At 41.2% G+C, this 17,436-nt stretch overlaps 1 protein-coding gene across 2 annotated transcripts in view; it reads left to right on the top strand.

The window, feature by feature from the left end:
- The window catches only part of GABRG3 (gamma-aminobutyric acid type A receptor subunit gamma3), a 675,209-nt gene that overhangs the window by 35,816 nt on the left and 621,957 nt on the right, over nucleotides 1–17,436 (top strand). The gene's annotated exons all lie outside the window — the stretch shown is intronic.

The following is a 17,436-nucleotide window of genomic DNA, read 5'->3' as shown; positions in this document are numbered from 1 at the left end:
AAGAAGGCTTTCCCTGTAAAAAGTGTTTAGCTGTGAGGAAAGTATTGGAATGCTAGAATACATTAGCGTAAAAGTGTGCCCTGAGGTGAGGTGCTCCAGGCCGGGATGGGGCTCCCTGAATGGAGTGTGCAGGGTTCCAAGAGCACACTTTGACCTTTGTTGACCTACTGATGGCAGGAGCTCTGCTGGGGGTCTTCTTTGTATTTCATACTTTACTGCTGTTCGCTGGCTCCTGGGTTTGGTGAGGGGATGAGGCTAAGGGTGGGGAATTGCCAGAATGCTGATTTAGATGCTGTCTTTTCATTGCAATATTCTGTAGATGGAAATAATCCCTCCAGAATTAGTAGCAAAATCAGTTCTTTTCATCGCCAGATATTAAAAGTGTTCATCTTTTCTCTGATGATATAAAGTTTTTCATGTTGGGGTAGAATTATATTTATGGGTGAGTCATTTAAAAAAAACAACAACACGTCATCCATAAATTGGGGGTTGGACACTGGCAAAAGAGGTGAGTAAAAGAGAATTCACATCACACAACCTATGGGTTGTGGATTGCAAAATGTAAATTTTAAGTGTAATATTCCCTTTCCTTGATAAATAATTATTCAGTTGACCACATAAAGACTGTAATCACTTCTTAGTTCATTTGTTTCTCATTCTGGAGTTTTATTTTCTTACATTAGTTCCACATTATTCGTCACCTTCATGTCTAACACTAACTCATATCTGACACTAAAAAAGGAGTGTCTCCATAGAGATATACTTACGAAATTATTTTAGAAACAGGGGCTTGCGTTCATATGTCTTAGGAATTTTTGTGAACTCTATAACTTTGAGATCTACTCTCTGCCCAGAATTAAACTTTGCTATTGGAATTGATAGAAATTTCTGCCTGGAAATCATAAGCTTCAGAGAAGGAGGCTAAGTGACCTATAGAGTGATAAGGACTCTGCTCATGGGCAGGCACCCTATTGGCAGAGCTGGCAACATTTGGAATATATTTCTCCGATAAAGTCTCAGTCTGAAACTTGATCGATAGATGGGTGTTTTCCCAGTGGGGCAGCATGAGGAAGTCTTCAGTAAAATGCAGGAAGACAGGTGTGTGACCTGATTGGGGGTTGAGGGGCTGGAGTGCTGTTTGAAAAGCCAAGGGAGTGGGGTGCAGCTAGACAGCACCTTGGACCTGCCTGGGACTCAGGCCCTGAAGCCTTTAGGAAGAGTTGGGCTTCATCCTTAGGCAGACGTGGGCATTTAGGATGTGTGTAGACCCACTTCCATCTAAGATATATATAGGTCAGATTTTGTAAGATTGTTCATATGCAGCAAGATCTCTCTTCAGACCCCCTTCTTCCCTTTTAGAGAGAGAGAGAGAGAACGAGAACAACTACATAGCATAGAACTGACAATGCTTTAAAATCTTTATTTATTTATTTATTTATTTATTTATTTATTTATAAAGACTTTTTAAATTTATTCATGAGAAACACAGAGAAAGCGAGAGGCAGAGACACAGGCAGAGGGAGAAGTAGACTCCATGCTGGGAGACTGATGTGGGACTCGATCTCAGGACTCCAGAATCACGCCCTGGGCCGAAGGCAGGCGCTAAACCGTTGAGCCACCCAGGGATCCCCTAAAATCATTATTTAAAATAATTTACTCTGACCCCTTCATCAAGAGGGGTGAATGATCTTAAAATGGTCTGAGGTTTTGTAAGACCTCCATTATCTGAGAAAAAATATATAAACATCAAAATCATAAATGTTTTGTGCCAGACACCAAAATACTGCTGTTAGATTTTTTAAAAATGAGATTGAGTAGAAAGCTTTTCCAGTTAACCTCCCATTTAAAAAAAATTGCCTGAATATCTTGAAAATTCATTTGGTCCAATTTTTTTTTTTCTTTTTAGGAGTTATCTCTACTGCATTGAAAGGATAGGCCAATAAATGTTGGTTGCCTTTTATTTGTGAAAGTGAGGCAAGTGTCTAGGCAACCATGGGCAAGGTGAATGTTAGGAAATGCATTGCTCTGGAAATAGTGACATATTTATAGTCTGTTATCAGCAGAGCTAGAGTTAGAATTGTCTGGACTGTCCCCTTGTCTGCTTCCAAGAGGAATATTAATGTACTATTAACTTATGTTAACCAAGCAAAGCATAAAGTGTTCACAAAGTATTGATAGGTGATAGATAATAGTTAGATAAATAGATAGATAGACAAAGGCTTGTTTTATAGATAGGTAGATAGATTGATCAATCTAGGTATACACAGATACATTTAAATATTCAATTCCTACGTTCTCTGGGGTGAATTTTTCTACTTCCATCTTTGTTCATTCAGTTAACATTTGACATATGACTACTGTGTATCATGCAGTGTTCTGGATGTAGGTTACCACAAAAATGAGTGGGAAGAGCAAGTCTAGATTCATAAACAAACCATCATGGTATACAGGTCTCAGAGCAAAGAGATTCCTGTGTCTCAAAAGAGGGGAGATTCCATTGCCCTGTGGGATGTTTCAGGAGGCTTGTGAATCAGGGGCTCCTAATTGCTTTTTTAGAAAACTTAAATGTTTATTTTTAAAAAAGACTTATTTTTAAGAGCAGTTTTAGGTTCATAACAAAATTGAGAGGAAGGTACAGAGATTTTCCATATCCCTCCTGCCTTTGCACAGGTACAGCCTTACCCTTTATGAACACCACCCTCCTCAACCACAGTGGTACATTTGTTACATTCAGTGAACCTATATTGACTTCTTTATCACTCAGGCATCCTAATTTATATTAGGATTCACTCTTGGTGGTGTACATCTATGGATTTGGACAAATGTGTGAAGATGTATCCACCATTATAGAATTATACAGAATAGTTTCACTGCCCTAAAAATCCTGTTTATGCAGCTGCTTCTTGAAGGATGAGTATTTCTAACCTTTGTGCTCCAAATTTCAAAATTCTGCTTGGAAGTCAAAATGATAAAGGACTTCTTTTCACACTGCTGAACACATCATATATATCCACTCTATCTAAAACACCAAACAATGCAGTTTACAAAGAATGTAAAGTGCTTCAAAGTGGACCTCATGAAAAGTAAAAGCAGTTTAAAAGTAAAGAGCTGATGGTATAAGTGGGTATTGGGAATTGCGTCAGCAATACAAATAAAAAGAATATGAGAGAGACCAAAACAATCAAAGAATATATTATGCAGGAAAAAGTACAATTTAGAGATGTGTGTGGAATTTAAGGGTGTAATTTTTTTAGGGGGGGGTGTTTGATTGCAATGCTAACACCTGGCAAAATTATGGCTCTCCCTCACCAAATATTCTTTTAACAATCAAGGAAAGAGAGAAAAACTAATTCTACTTCTTTTCCCTCTCCTTCCTCCCACTTTTCTCTTTCTTTTATTAATATTAATACTGAAGATTCAGTTTCAGACATTCTCTCTGCTAAATAAAAATGAAGTTGCATTTCAATCTATTGTTTAATAGACTGATTCTCGTTGTCTTGTTTATGCTGGAGTTGTTTATGCTTTTTCTAGTTATTGAGGATATTAGAATTGGTTCACACAGGTTGAGGTGAATCTGTTTTTACAATCTTTTTTTAAAAAAAGATTTTATTTATTTATTCATGAGAGACACACACACAGAGAGGCAGAGACACAGGCAGAGGGAGAAGCAGGCTCCACACAGGGAGCCCGATGTGGGACTCGATCTCAGGCCTCCAGGACCACGCCTTGGGCTGAAGGCAGATGCTAAACCTCTGAGCCACCCAGGGATCCCCAGTTTTTACAATCTTTAATTGCATTCCATGTCTTTGTCACTACAGCATATCTAAAAGTGTACAATTCTTAACCAAAATTGTGCAGGGTTTATTTCAAGACTGGGACTCTGCAAATCAGGAGAGCTTACACATTTATTTTTGAGAGTGTTCACCATAAACAACTTTTTAGGAAAGTAACAAAGAAAATTCATATTTTGTACCTACTTTGTGTTATCAGCCTCATCTTCTGTCACCTTCACACGGCCATGGCAGAGAAGATCCTGCGCTTTTCCAAGTACTGTGTTTGTAGTGAGTATGTGAAGCTCACGAAGGTGGAAATCTCAGAGCAGTGGTTCCAGCTATGACCACCTGCACTTCTGTAGCCACTATTAAAATACAGCAACTACAGAGCTTCAGCCTTTTTTTTTTTTTTTTGAGCTTCAGCTTTAACTGGGAAGTTGAGTTGATAAGGGCTCAGAGTGAGTGTAATGTTAAAATTGTTTTCCTTTTTTAAAAAATAATTAATAGAGTTCATTTTTTTAGAGGAACTTTAAAAATATTTTCCTAGCTTTTTTGACATAGAAGTGATACATAACAGTGTATAAGTTTACGGTTTACAACTTGGCAATTGGATATATGTATATTGCAAAATGATTACCATGATAATGTCAGTTAACACCTCCATCACCCCACATAGTTACTCCTCCCTTTTTGTGATGAGAACTCTTAAGATCTTAGCAACTTTCAAGTATATAATATTACTAACTATAATCACCATGCTGTATGTTAGATTCCCAGAACTTATTCATCTCGATGCTGCAGGTTTGTACCTTTGACCAACATCTCTCCATTTCCACCACTCCCAGCCCCTGACAGCCACTATTCTACTTTCTGTTTCTATGATTTCAGTTTCTTTAGACTCCATGTATAAGTAATATTGTATAGCATTTGTCATTCTCTGACTCACATCATGTAGTACAATTTTAAATTTACAGAAAAACTGGACAGAAATCACAGAGTTTCTATATGCTTCTACACACACCCACACACCCCTTCTATCATTAACATCTCTCATTAGTATGGTACATTTGTTACAATAGATGAAATAATGTTGATACATTACTATTATTATTAACTGAAGTCTATAGTTTATATTATGGTTCACTTTTGGTGTTGTATATCCTATGGTTTTTTCCCAAGTGTATGATGACATGTATCCACCATTGTTGTATCACATAAAATGTTTTCACTGCCTAGGATTTTTAGGCAGTGAAAACAGAAAGTAGAATAGTGGCTGTGTTCTATCTGCATCCCTATGCTCTAACCCCAGTAACTACCAAGTCTTTTACTGTCTCCATGGTTTGCCTTTTCCAGAAAGTCATACAGTTGAAATCGTAGAGTATGAAGCCCTCTCAGACTGGCTTCTTTGCCCTTTTTTTTTTTTTTTGCCTTTTTTTTTTTTAAAAGAACTGGTTCTAAGTCATCTGAGGAAATCTAACACATGTAGTGATTGAGTCAATGGATGTGACTATAATAACTGTTTGTGACAATGTGTTACCCAGAAATTAAGGGGGCAGCTGTACAGGTCTTGAGGACAGGTTGAACACCACAAGAATGTGCTCTGTGGCCTAAAAATATAAAACTTGTAGGAAGACATGCAGCCAGGAGAGGAAGGGGACAACATGGGCCTGTGAAGCTTGCTGAGATGTCTCTGAACCTCATCCCATTTCCTCTCACTTTTGGCTGCAATTTTAAGAAGAGATGTCAGGCAACCACGTGGAATCAGGGAAGCCCAGGAGGGAGGGAGGTAAATTCCATTACAGAAATGTCTGTATTACTACAGGATCCCAGTTGTTTCATAAAACTTTTCTGAAGCATTAAGGTCAGGAAAGTCCAAAGGAAGCTAAGGCTGTGGTGCCCCAGTGTTTTGGTTTTCTTTGCATTTATCCTGCTTATGGTTCATAGCAGTTTTGCATCTATATTTTGATCCCCATCGTCAGTTTTTTAAAGATTTTCTTTATTCATGAGAGACACAGAGAGAGGCAGAGACATAGGCAGAGGGAGAAGCAGGCTCCCTGCAGGGAGCCGATGTGGAACTCGATCCCAGGACTCCAGGATCACACCCTGGGCCAAAGGCAGATGTTCAACTTTTGAACCACCCAGGCATCCCCAAAGTTTCATTTATAATAATCAACAAGGAAGCGATTTGGGACTGAGAGTAAAGCCCTAATAAAACATTACTTTAGGATTGTTTTCTTGCTTTAGTGACATCCCTGAATGCCTTCAGATTAGTGAAAAAGAGGGAGTACTAGAGACCAGTATGTCCAGATTTTCCCTATGTAATGACTCTCCAAGAAATCCTAGAGGGTGTTAATGATTTTTTTCTTCATAGCAATATTAGCTTTAGAGGACCAAAGCACTTGTCTGGTATAGGTCATTTAGGAGGATGGTCTTAATAGATAGTTGTAATATTCTCATAAGAAGTGAAAAATAATACTTTCACACATAAAGCTTGTGTATTTGAGATGTGGTTCATCACAGGACAGAAAGCTACTTCCAAGCTAACAAGAATAGGAATAATAATACGTAAAATATACACATTATTAAATAAATCAATAGAATATGCTGGAGGACGGGAGCCTGGTGGCCTAGCCAGAAGAGATGTGAATCTTGATCTCTGGGTCATGAGTTAGAATCCCATGTTGGGGATCCCTGGGTGGCGCAGCGGTTTGGCGCCTGCCTTTGGCCCAGGGCGCGATCCTGGAGACCCGGGATCGAATCCCACGTCGGGCTCCCGGTGCATGGAGCCTGCTTCTCCCTCTGCCTGTGTCTCTGCCTCTCTCTCTCTCTCTCTGTGACTATCATAAAAAAAAAAAAAAAAAATTAAAAAAAAAAAAAAAGAATCCCATGTTGGATGTAGAGATCACTTAAATAAGTAAAACCTAAAAAAAAAAAAAATACACTGGATGAGCCACACAGTGTAAATGACCATGATTTCTGGGACTTAGAAAACAATCTCCCGGATTGAGAAAGAAAATGACTTTTAAAGGCTTTTTCAACCTGAGATCCAGCAAGACTCATTCTGCAGCAGGTGCCACTTGACTATGAGCCCTTGAGCCACCACCCACATCTCTTTTTGATTCATTAGCATTCAGCCCACATGCCCTAATAAGTATGTGTCAAATGAATAAAAGGACAAAAATCATTTTGACCCTCTGCTTCTCCATATACATACCCATTAGTATATCTTTATGTGTGAACACAAAAACATCCTTCATACCATATGCTTTGCCAGGTCATTAGGTTACGATTTTATTAGTTGATACATTAACTTCTCTTTTTCTAATAATATTAGGTAATACTTTTCCATTGCTTCCACTGTTGTAAGCAATTCATCCTGACAGTAAACCTCTGGAGGACCTTGATATCATCACCCAAGCTTATGGCTAATGGAACTAAAGTTTAGAACCCTTGTGTCATATCTCCAAGGCTGTCCATCTAGAAGATGGTAGAGCAACCACTCACTCTTTAGAGTAAACAGGAAACCAGCATGAGCTATTCTAACAGGCACATCTTAAATGTAAAATGAATGCATTTTAAACTTACCTGTCTTGTTTTCTTTTTCCTCTTGTGTCTTGGAAGTTTCCACCATTTTATATGAAATGTTATTAGAGATACTACCTGGCAGGATGGGGGCATTCATATGCATAGTTGTGAACTTTTCAGTGACTTAGGAACAGTGAGATATCTGTAATGATAATAAAGCATCTCTCTTTTGTTAGTGTTGATCTCGCACACACATTCCTTCAAGAGTATAAATAGCTTCATATTTTTTTTCTCATCCTGACCTTTTCCATTTCTATGGTATATTTCACGATTGATATCTCCCATTCTCCATGATATGGGCTACATGATGTACCTCTGAAAAGAGTGCCTTCTTTATGTCCCATATAAAAAACATTTTTGGAAAGGGTGAGCCATTGAATTGGGGCTCACCATTAAAGAATCTGAAGAAATTCTCACCTCTCACTTTGATGAAGTGCCCACCAGCCCTCACATAGGTACAGCTTCCTAGAGGCAAGAAACAGCATTCAGTTTGCTGTGGCCTTATTTTGCACCTGTGGTGTGACTAAAAGGACAGGTGTGTAGTGCTGAGCTGTTGTTACAGATGCTTAGGTACAATTATTGGCTCCTAAGGGTGGTTGGTAATATGTATCTTTCAGAGAAGTCTCTCCTGTAGCATTGTGGAGCAAGAGCTCGCAAGACTGAGTTAGGGAAATATCCGAGGATTGCTGTGCAAGTTCAAGGGGAGGAATATGAGTCCTGAACCTGAATAGCCATGATGGATATAGATGTGAGTGTGGATTTGAGAAATACAGATTTCCAGACGTGACGATTGATCTCACATAGGCATTAAGAATGGGAGAAGTCAAGGGTGACTTACAGGCTAGTGGACTTCATTAATCCAATAAATATTACTAAGCACCCACTATGTGCCAGATACTGAGGCAGGTAATGGGACATGTTGTCTTGTAATAAGCCACAAAAGGCCACAGTGTTTATGTACCTTCCATTCCTATGGCGTAAACCACTGAACAACACGATGGCTTCAATTTTCAGGCAGATACACAAAGAAATGAAACACTTGGATGTGACCACATATCCTTATATGAGAGTAGAGAGAGTTAGATATGATTTCTTTTTGATGCCAGATCACAGTGGGGACTTTGTCATAGTAAGATGTTTGGATTTTATTGTAGGTTCAGGAGGAAACCTCAAGGAAGCTTCCAAATAGGTTAATTATGTAGCCTATCTTTCAAAAATAATGCTGTACCCCAACTATGCAGAGAGTTGAAAGGCCAGCTTTACCCCTGCCCCCTAGTTCCCTGGAGGCAGCAGATAGCATCTATAAATATTGTTAATGAGACCTGTGATGGACTTAATTATATCCCCCTCCCCATCACAACCTCCCTACTCAAATTCACTTATTGAAGTCCTCTCCCCAAATACATTAGAATGTGACCGTATTTGGAAATAGAGTCATAGTAAGTGTAATTAGTTAAGATGAGGTCATACTGGAGTATGATTATTCCATCAAGACTAGTGTTCTTATAAAAAGAAAATTTGGGCACATGCGCATAAAAAGAACACCATGTGAAAATGAGGGTAGAGAGTCTACAAGCCAAGGAATGCCCAAACATGGGCAGCAAACCACCAGCCAAGAGAAAGGCTGGGAATAGGGTCTCCCTCCTAGGCCTCAGAAGGAATCAACTCTGACACCACCATAATCTTGGGCTTCCAGCCTCCAGATTGTCTATGAGACAACCCATTTCTGTTTTTGGGGCCACCTGGTTTGTGGTACTTCGTTGTGACAGACCTAGCAAACCAAGACAGGGCCCACCCCATGTTTTGCAGGTTCTGGTCATTTATAAGAGGTTGTCACTATCCATGTGATCCTGACTTGCTTCAAGGAGGCTGTAGTTCACCCATTACCTTTACCCCTTTCTCAGGACTCAGCATCTGAGCAGGGGTGACTGACAGATCACCCCTTTAGTGGAAGCAGTTGCAGCTTCCCTCTCTGTATAGCTACTCCCCCTAGCTAGGTTATGTTTCATATTATATATTATAGTCATATATATATATATTAGACTATTATACTATTCTAGGACAGTCCTATGAGTTAAGGATTATCATTCCACTTAATAATGAAGAGCACAAGACTCACCCACAGAGAGTAAATGGAAGTAGTAAAGTAAACTTCAAAGTAAACTTGAAGCCAAGGCTGGTTCTACAGATGTGAATGGTGCTTCCTGAATCCCCCACTCCAAAAATGAAGCTGTTCATTGGTTCTGCCAAAGCCATAGCTGGGACTTGTGACCAGGCTGGCAGCCGTTTTCAGCTCACCATCACTGAGACTTCCTACGTGGGGAAGGAGGGTGTCAGTATGAGTCACTGGACATGACCCATGGCTGAGGGGTATTATACAGAAGGGAGAATGGCAGCCCATCCCCTCCACCAGGAGGGCACCCACTGGTGTCAGCCCCTCCTGGTGACTGTACCCCATTTCACACTTTGAGTGAGGTCTCAATCCCAAGGTCAAGGTGAATATCATATATTATGGCACCCCTATAATTGCTGTGGCCAGGACACCTCAGCATAGTTGATAACTGCTATTTTCATATCTTTCTTTCTTATGTGACTCAGAAGTCCCCCAGGGAATGAGTTTGTGTTTCTGTCATCCCCTGACTAGCACACATATAGGACTCAGAGCAGACTTGCAGTTGGTGTGTGAGGTGATATGGATAAATGATAGAATGGATGAAACTCTCTGAGAATGGAATTGTGGGAGTAATATTTAGGGATGTGCATTCTGGAGAGCAGGACCTTTAGCATCTTGTTCACTAATAAACCCTAGTATCTCACAATGCTAGGCTTGGAACACTAAATACTGGTATTGCTTGGAAGTGTACACTTTTATCCTTTGAATCTAGCTTTAAGATCCCTGAAGTTATAGGTGCTTTCTCATCCTTGTGCCTCTTACAGTACCTGCTGTGATGCTGGTCAGGTACATGTCTGTGTTAGATAATCTTAACCAGATAGGAATGTGTGTGCCTCTCCATATACTATTTCAGTCAGTTTAAGCTACTAACATGATTTGGATTCTTGGGGAAAAAGCCACAATTCAAAATCACATCAGTTAAATGCCATTTTCCTGAAAGCCACACTGCTATGACTAGGGATTATTTCCCTACTAAAGCCTCTGATGTTCTGATAATTTTTGTTCCATAGAAATAATCACAAGCATCATTTCAAATCAGTCACAATGGAGGTAACTTACATTTTGCAGTTAGGAATTTCCTGAGGTATACAGAAACCACCTGGAATATTATGAATAACATAGCAAGGTGCTCAGGGCTTCATGGAGCCATAACATTCTATACCAAGGTCTCCTCAGAACTGCATGTTTCCTTTGCGGTGAAGGAGTACCATGAGTACTGGTTATATCCATGAATACAGGATCCTCCTCCCCACTGGTCCTGCTCCCATTGCAGATGCACTCATTCCAGTGGGCTGTGGTGCTTAGTCAGTGTTCTCCCTCTTTTCTTGAACTGACTACTCTTGACACTGCCAGCTTCACAAGGTGCCTGTGGTGGGACAGCAGAATGACCTGGACAGTAGAAACTTCATGAAACATATGGACAACTTTCCCACTTTGGAGTGACCACCATGCTCTCCCCAGCATCAGGATGTGGGGGGTGTGAGCAGTGCAGTGTGGACATTCAGGGGTGCTTGGAGCTTGGCATTCCCAAGGGTGCAAAGGGAACAGGAAAGATCCAGAGAAAGAGGAAAATGTGTGCAAATTTTCTCTTCCTCATTTGTGAAGAATAAGGAGTTGAGCAAGAGAGGCTGACCTTTGGAGCAGATACCATGCTCATCCCCTGTGCTTCTAGGACTGCAAGTAGCAACAGGGGACATCTTGTTTGCTTGGGGGCTGTCAGTCGTTCACACACTGCCACAGATCCTAGGCTCCAGCAGCTATTGTCCAGCCTCTCTTTTCCCAGCCCATCATCCTCCTGTCCAGGCTAGTCCTGGCAGGGGCTCTTCCTGGGTTCCCCCAGCTGCCTCCTGTCCTTCTCCATGCTTCTTCATATTCCTATTAGCTAAATATATGTGTGCGACCCCTAACATTTTTAACTGCTCCTGGAGTTCAGTTCTTGGGAAACATTCTTTTTTTGTCTCTTGCTGTCATTTTCCAGGATTCTGTGCACATAGAAGAGGGTCAATACATGTGTACAGGTTTGTGAAATTCAATCATAAGAAAATAATCTTCAAGTGGAAAGGATGTAATAAATAGTAAGAAGTAACTCAACTTTGAAATTATAGAGAATTTGTTTTTAAAAATAGGTGTCATACTTTAGACCAGTCCTGAGAAACTCCCATTGTGGAGTTCCTTTACACTTATTTAGCCACTTACCTAAAAGAATCTGCTTCTTGTTTTATCTTTCCAGGAAGTTCTTCCTTATTCAGATACTTTTGTTCCCCCTTTGTGCTTCTGCCCTCCTCCCATTGTTCAACTTGATTCTTATTTCTCTGCTGACTCTGCCAAGTCTTTGCTTTGGTGATGCAGCTGCCCCTTGCCCACATCCCCGCACTTGGAGTCACCCTGCAGCTCATGGCAGCAAAGCAGAGCTAGGCCAGTTAGGAGGAGCTGTGTGTCCGAGGTGGGTTGGGAGTCAGCTTATCCATGACCATTTTCTGAGTTCATAGCCCTCAGGCTGCCAGGCAAGCACCCACAGCTGGGAGTATCCTGAGATACGCTCCAGTCCGCACAAACCACACTGCCTAGTCTTTCTTCATCCACCCAAGAGCGCCCGAAATCCTGCAAGAGGAAAGAAATGGAATGAAACAAATGGCTGAGCTTTGGACGCGAGGTTGCACCTTGGCCTCCAGAAGCTGCCCCCAGGTTACTGAAGTGCCCCAGTGGAAATCAAGGTCTTCGGGACAGTGTTGGGGAGAAGAAGCATCCCTCCAGTATCCTCTCTGATCTCTTCTAAAGTAAATGCCCTACAATTTCATGAGCCTATGACACAAAGGGGAAATTATATTTTATAATATTGAAAGAAACTCAACATTTCCTACCAACAATTAATTGTGCCAATGATTTGCAATCACTTACCTTTTGTTTCTAGACTCTCATTTGCCCATCCTTCTCTTTCATAATATCGAAGTCTAAAGATAGACTCATCCTTGGAGCCATGCAAGGAAGTGAATTATCAAATAAAGCAGTAAAATACTGTTTTCCTTTCTTTCCTTTTGGCTTCAAAGTTACAAGTTAGAGATTTTGAGAAAGACATTTGAATGAGGGAAACAATAAGGTTTCAGCTTTTAAAAGGAATTTACATGAGATTTAAAAAAAAAAGTGACCCTGTGAATTCAGTTTCCCTTTCTTTCTCCTTCTGGAATTGTCCAGTCTTTTGTGAATAAGTCTCTTTTGATGAAATTGACCAGCAAGACCCATTCTCTATGAGGAGCTGACGTTTCTGTCAGGTACACTGGTGGGTGAAAACTCTTCTAGCATCTAGTATTTGAGGAGCATCTTAGGCTTTGTTTTGTTTTCTTTTGTTTTTGTTTTTGTTTTTGTTTTCTGAAAATCTCTCTATGTAGCAGTGCTGGGCAGACTAAAAGCACTGAAAGAGAGAATGTTAGATGCTATGCACTGTACACAGTGCTCCTTGTTTGGAAAACTATGATTTGAGCATCTTGTGAGGTTTTTTTAGCCTAAGCTGTTGACATGATTTCTGATTTCTTCCTAGATCTTGTGTGTCTATCTGGTAACTACTCCTTACTCAGCGAATTCTTAACATCCTTGTCAATCCAAACTTCTGCTTCTTGGTTTCCATATTGTTAGCAACATATTTATTTGCAAAATCAGCCACTCAAAAGAAATGGACAAAGTCAGAATTATCTTTGATCTTGTGTCTTTTACTTTTCAAATATGTCTTGTCGCCAGGTATGCTGCCTGGGTGATGCTACCAGTATGAAGCCAGAGCTCTGAACTTATCTCTGCATCCACAGGAAGACACAGTGAGAGGAAAAATGCTGTAAGTCCAAGGACTTAGGCCACTGCAGTCCCTGGTAGAGCTCTCTTGGCCCTTAAAGTGGTACAGGAAGTCCTCAAGTAGGTCTTCATAGCCATGAAAGAAGCATGAAATCCTCTGGAATAGCACTGTTCCACATGCAAGGCAGGTCTCCTATTTTAGGTCTTATTTTGTGGTGCCTGATTTATTTAGAGGAAACTGAGGAAGAGAGCCCCAGATTACCTCAGTGAATGAGGTTCTCAAAGACCAGGTCTGTACTTGAGGACACAGCATCCTGGTGGCCTAGCTTGATGCAAAATACTGCCTTGGTGGGTTCTGCATCCCCATTCTCAGTGTTGATGGAAGACCCCATTCTTCACTGATTTTTAACCTCAACTAGAGAATTTCAGTAGAGTAGCTGTACAATTCCCCCACACATACACTATTTCCTAAATTCTTACATAGAACCAAAATACATAAAATAGGTAGATGTCAGAACTTCTCTGAGGCAAGTAGGAAGAGGAAGCTGGAGCCATGCTGCTTGGACCCTCCCACCACCTCAGGGAGCCACCTGCCTCGGGGGCCCATAGAACCCTGTCTGAAAATCCCTCACCTAGAATTCTGCTCTCTTCTTGTGCTTCTGACTCTGGATGCTTCCTTTTCTAATCTTCCTGGCATGGCTGCCAAGTAACCCCCCAGAATGTGCAAAATAAGCTGGTCAGCCCTCTGCTGGAAAGTTTTTGAGACATTCCCATTGCTCTTTCATATGGTTGTGTGATTACAGCTGGCTTACCTTCCCTGGGTACCATCTCTGGCTCCTTGCCTTCCATTCCATCTGCTGTCACATCACCAAGTGTTGCTGGCATGATATTGTAGGAGGCTCCCCAGCCTGGGGGCTCCTGGCCACTCCTCATGACCATCTGTTCACGTCTTTTAAATGGAAACAGTGCTTCCAGGCTCAGGTCCAAACTCCTTGCCATGGATGTCAAGCTTTCCACAAGGCTCATGGGACTTTGTCCCTTGGCTAGTACCATTGTTTCCACCAGGAATGCTCTCAGCTCTTCTCTTTGCCTGTATAACTTGTAATGTTGTCCTCCTCCCAAGCAGTTTTCTGCCATCATTCCAGGCTTGGCAGGAGACTATTTACAGAGTGATCACAAAGCCGGCTACGGATGTGTGTTAGACACTTGCGGATATCACTGTTGACTTTTTCTCTGTTGGTTTGTGTGTTGTACTTAGTGTCATGCCTTTAGGGGTAGGGTCCTGCTTTTGCAGGGCTCAGTGGATGGCCTTAGTGGCTGCTCAGTAACTATCTTTTGCTCTATCAGAATCTGATTAGCTTGTATATGCTTCTTCCACTGCCTGAAAGTTCCTCCCTGCCCAGACAAATTATTTCCATCTTTTCAGCTCCAATAACTATGACTTCTTTAGTAATGCTTTCTTCAGTAAAGCACAAGAAGAATTGTTTATTGAAATGAATTTTGTGGACCACTTTATTTTTCTACAACTCAGAAAAATACCCCATTTTTCTCCTGTTGCTTGGATGTAAATACACATTGTCCATCAGTATGTATTTCTTCATCAGGTCACGAGTATACAGTTAAGTATGGGTAGCTCCCTATTGCCGCATAACCTATTACCCTAACAGTGACTTAAATGGCATATATCTTGTTTCAGTTTATATGGCCAGAAATCTAGGCACAGTTGGCTGGCATCTTGGCTCCAAGATCTCTCACAGGCAGCAAATAGGGCCAGACCTGCAGTAATCTCAAGGTTTGACTGGAGTTAGGGGAGGGATCCATTGATGAGGATACTGGCAAGAATTGATTCTTCACTGGTTGTTGGACCCAGCAAGGGTCTTAGTTCCTTGCTGGCCTTTGCTGGAGCCTCCCTCAGTTCTTGCCACATCAGCCTCTCCACAGGGCAGCTGGTTTTATCAGAGAGAGGCCAGAGAGAGAGAGAGATTGAGGAAGGAAGGAAGGAAGGAAGGAAGGAAGGAAGGAAGGAAGGAAGGAAAGAAGGAAAGAAGGAAAGAAGGAAAGGAAAAAGGAAGAAGGAAGAGTGGGGAGAGAGAGAGAGAATGTGTAAGAGGGAAATTTTTGTCATCTAATTTGAAGGTGACACCCCATCACTTCTGCCCTGTTGTTCATCAGAGCATACCATGAGGTCCAACCCACAGGAGAGGCGGGAAAATCCTCAAGGGCTGGAATGCCAGGAGGAAGAGATATTTGGAGCCATTTTAGAAGCTGATGGCCACACACCTTCTTTGTGCCAGCCACTATGCTAGGAGTGAAACTAGACATGGCCTGTGAAAATCAAGGTGAAGGTATAGTAGTAGAAGGTACAGGAGTCATGTATTCACATAACCACTGAAACAGAGGATTATACAAGTTGAGGTAAATTATTTGGAGAAATGGAGTGACCAGCTTTGAAGTGATGTTATAATGGAGCTTGATATAGATGAGAGATCATCGGAGGATTCCTCAATGAACTTGTGAGATGTGAAGAGATGAGTTGAAGCTAGCCAGGGGAGCAGGCAGTGTGAGGCTTGGAGTGGGCATTGGGGCATCCTGAACAGGAAGGAAGAACAGGCAGAAAGGGCTTGTGCTGAGTGCCTCATGGCACATCACGGACACTCAGAGAAGGACAAAACATCTCACCAGCTTTGACCAGAACAGATTTGAGAAAGTTGCTACCTCATGCTCCATCCTTATTGGTTTGCACTCAACCTAATAGTTCATCCAACCATTTCCTCTCTGGAGTGCACCTAGCATCTACCGCAGATAAGCTGTTTGGAATGAATGAAGTGATATATGCTTTGGCAGCAATCAATTTAAACAGCTTTCAGCTAAAGCATAAAACCATAAATCTGCTGAAATCGCTGGGTATCAAGGGATGTCAGTCATCACACTACTTTGCTTTATCAAAAAGAAAAAAAAAAAGGTGTGCATTCAGTGAAAGAGCAAGAGAATGGAACTAGCATTTACTGGATTCCCAATGCCCACCAAACAATTTACCCAAATTATCTCATTTAGTCTTCACATAGTCCCATGAAGTCAGTATCACCAGCATCTTTTCAGAGACAGAACCATGTGGAGTTAGACACTGGCCTGAGACCCATGCCCACATCCGTCACTCCACAGGCAGCATGCCCTCTGCAGTATGGCTTTCCCTTCACTTTACAACAAACCTCATCCCTACCAACAGACCAATTAATCCTAAGTATACAGAGAAACCCTGCCTGACTTTGGAGCACAGTTTCAATCTCTTCATCTGCAAATGGTGATATTAATTATGTTTGCTGTGTCAGTGCAGGGGGTGGATGTTAGCTTGACTTGAGGACTGTGGAAAGTTCAGAGTGCAGAATGATAACAGGGAGCAGGCAGGCATGCCCTGAGTCCTTATATTTTTCTTAAATTATTTCTTCTTCCTCAGTGTCTCTCTGGCCTGTTCTTTTATTCCCCAGCAGTGTGAAAACGGCCACGAAACTTCCTCTGTTGTGCTTCTAGGCCTGTGTAAGTGGTATTGCAAACCAAAGACTGACAAGGAAACAGGTTGTGTGTGAAGAGGAACACTGACCACACATCTTTATACACACACTGTTTCCTTGTCAGTCTTTAGTTTGAAGTTCTATATTACAGAAGAAGGCTTATCCTCCATACTTCTTTTGCTCTTTATACATTGATAGGAAATTCTTTGAATTCTAGCTTCAGAGTCCTCTCATGTTCATGTTTTATTGCTCTCAGTTGGGGAGGCATGTTTTTTGGAGGTCAGAAAGTAGGCCTGTGCTTTTATAATGTTATCCCAGTCGTCGAGTGGAAGAAAATATCCATTACCCTTTTGTCTTCCAGCCTTCTTTTAGAGGTAGACTATCACCAGGCACAACTGCAGCTCACAAAGGCTTAGAGTAATATTATGTCTTCAGGAAGAAGTATACTCAAACTCAGCTGTTAACCATGGCTATACCTATGTTTTTCTTGCTTCATATATTTTATTGTTTATTTAAAATCTTTCTTCAGTGACTTCTCTTTAATACTCTGATATGGTTAAAGACAGAATAAGACAATGTCTTCAGTGGGACCATATGGTATCAGTTGCTGAGTTGC

This window comes from Vulpes vulpes, chromosome 14 (genome assembly GCF_048418805.1).
Source record: "Vulpes vulpes isolate BD-2025 chromosome 14, VulVul3, whole genome shotgun sequence".
In the NCBI taxonomy this organism is placed as follows: domain Eukaryota; kingdom Metazoa; phylum Chordata; class Mammalia; order Carnivora; family Canidae; genus Vulpes; species Vulpes vulpes.
Note: the sequence above shows the minus strand (reverse complement) of the source record. Positions and strands in the feature narration are given on the sequence as shown.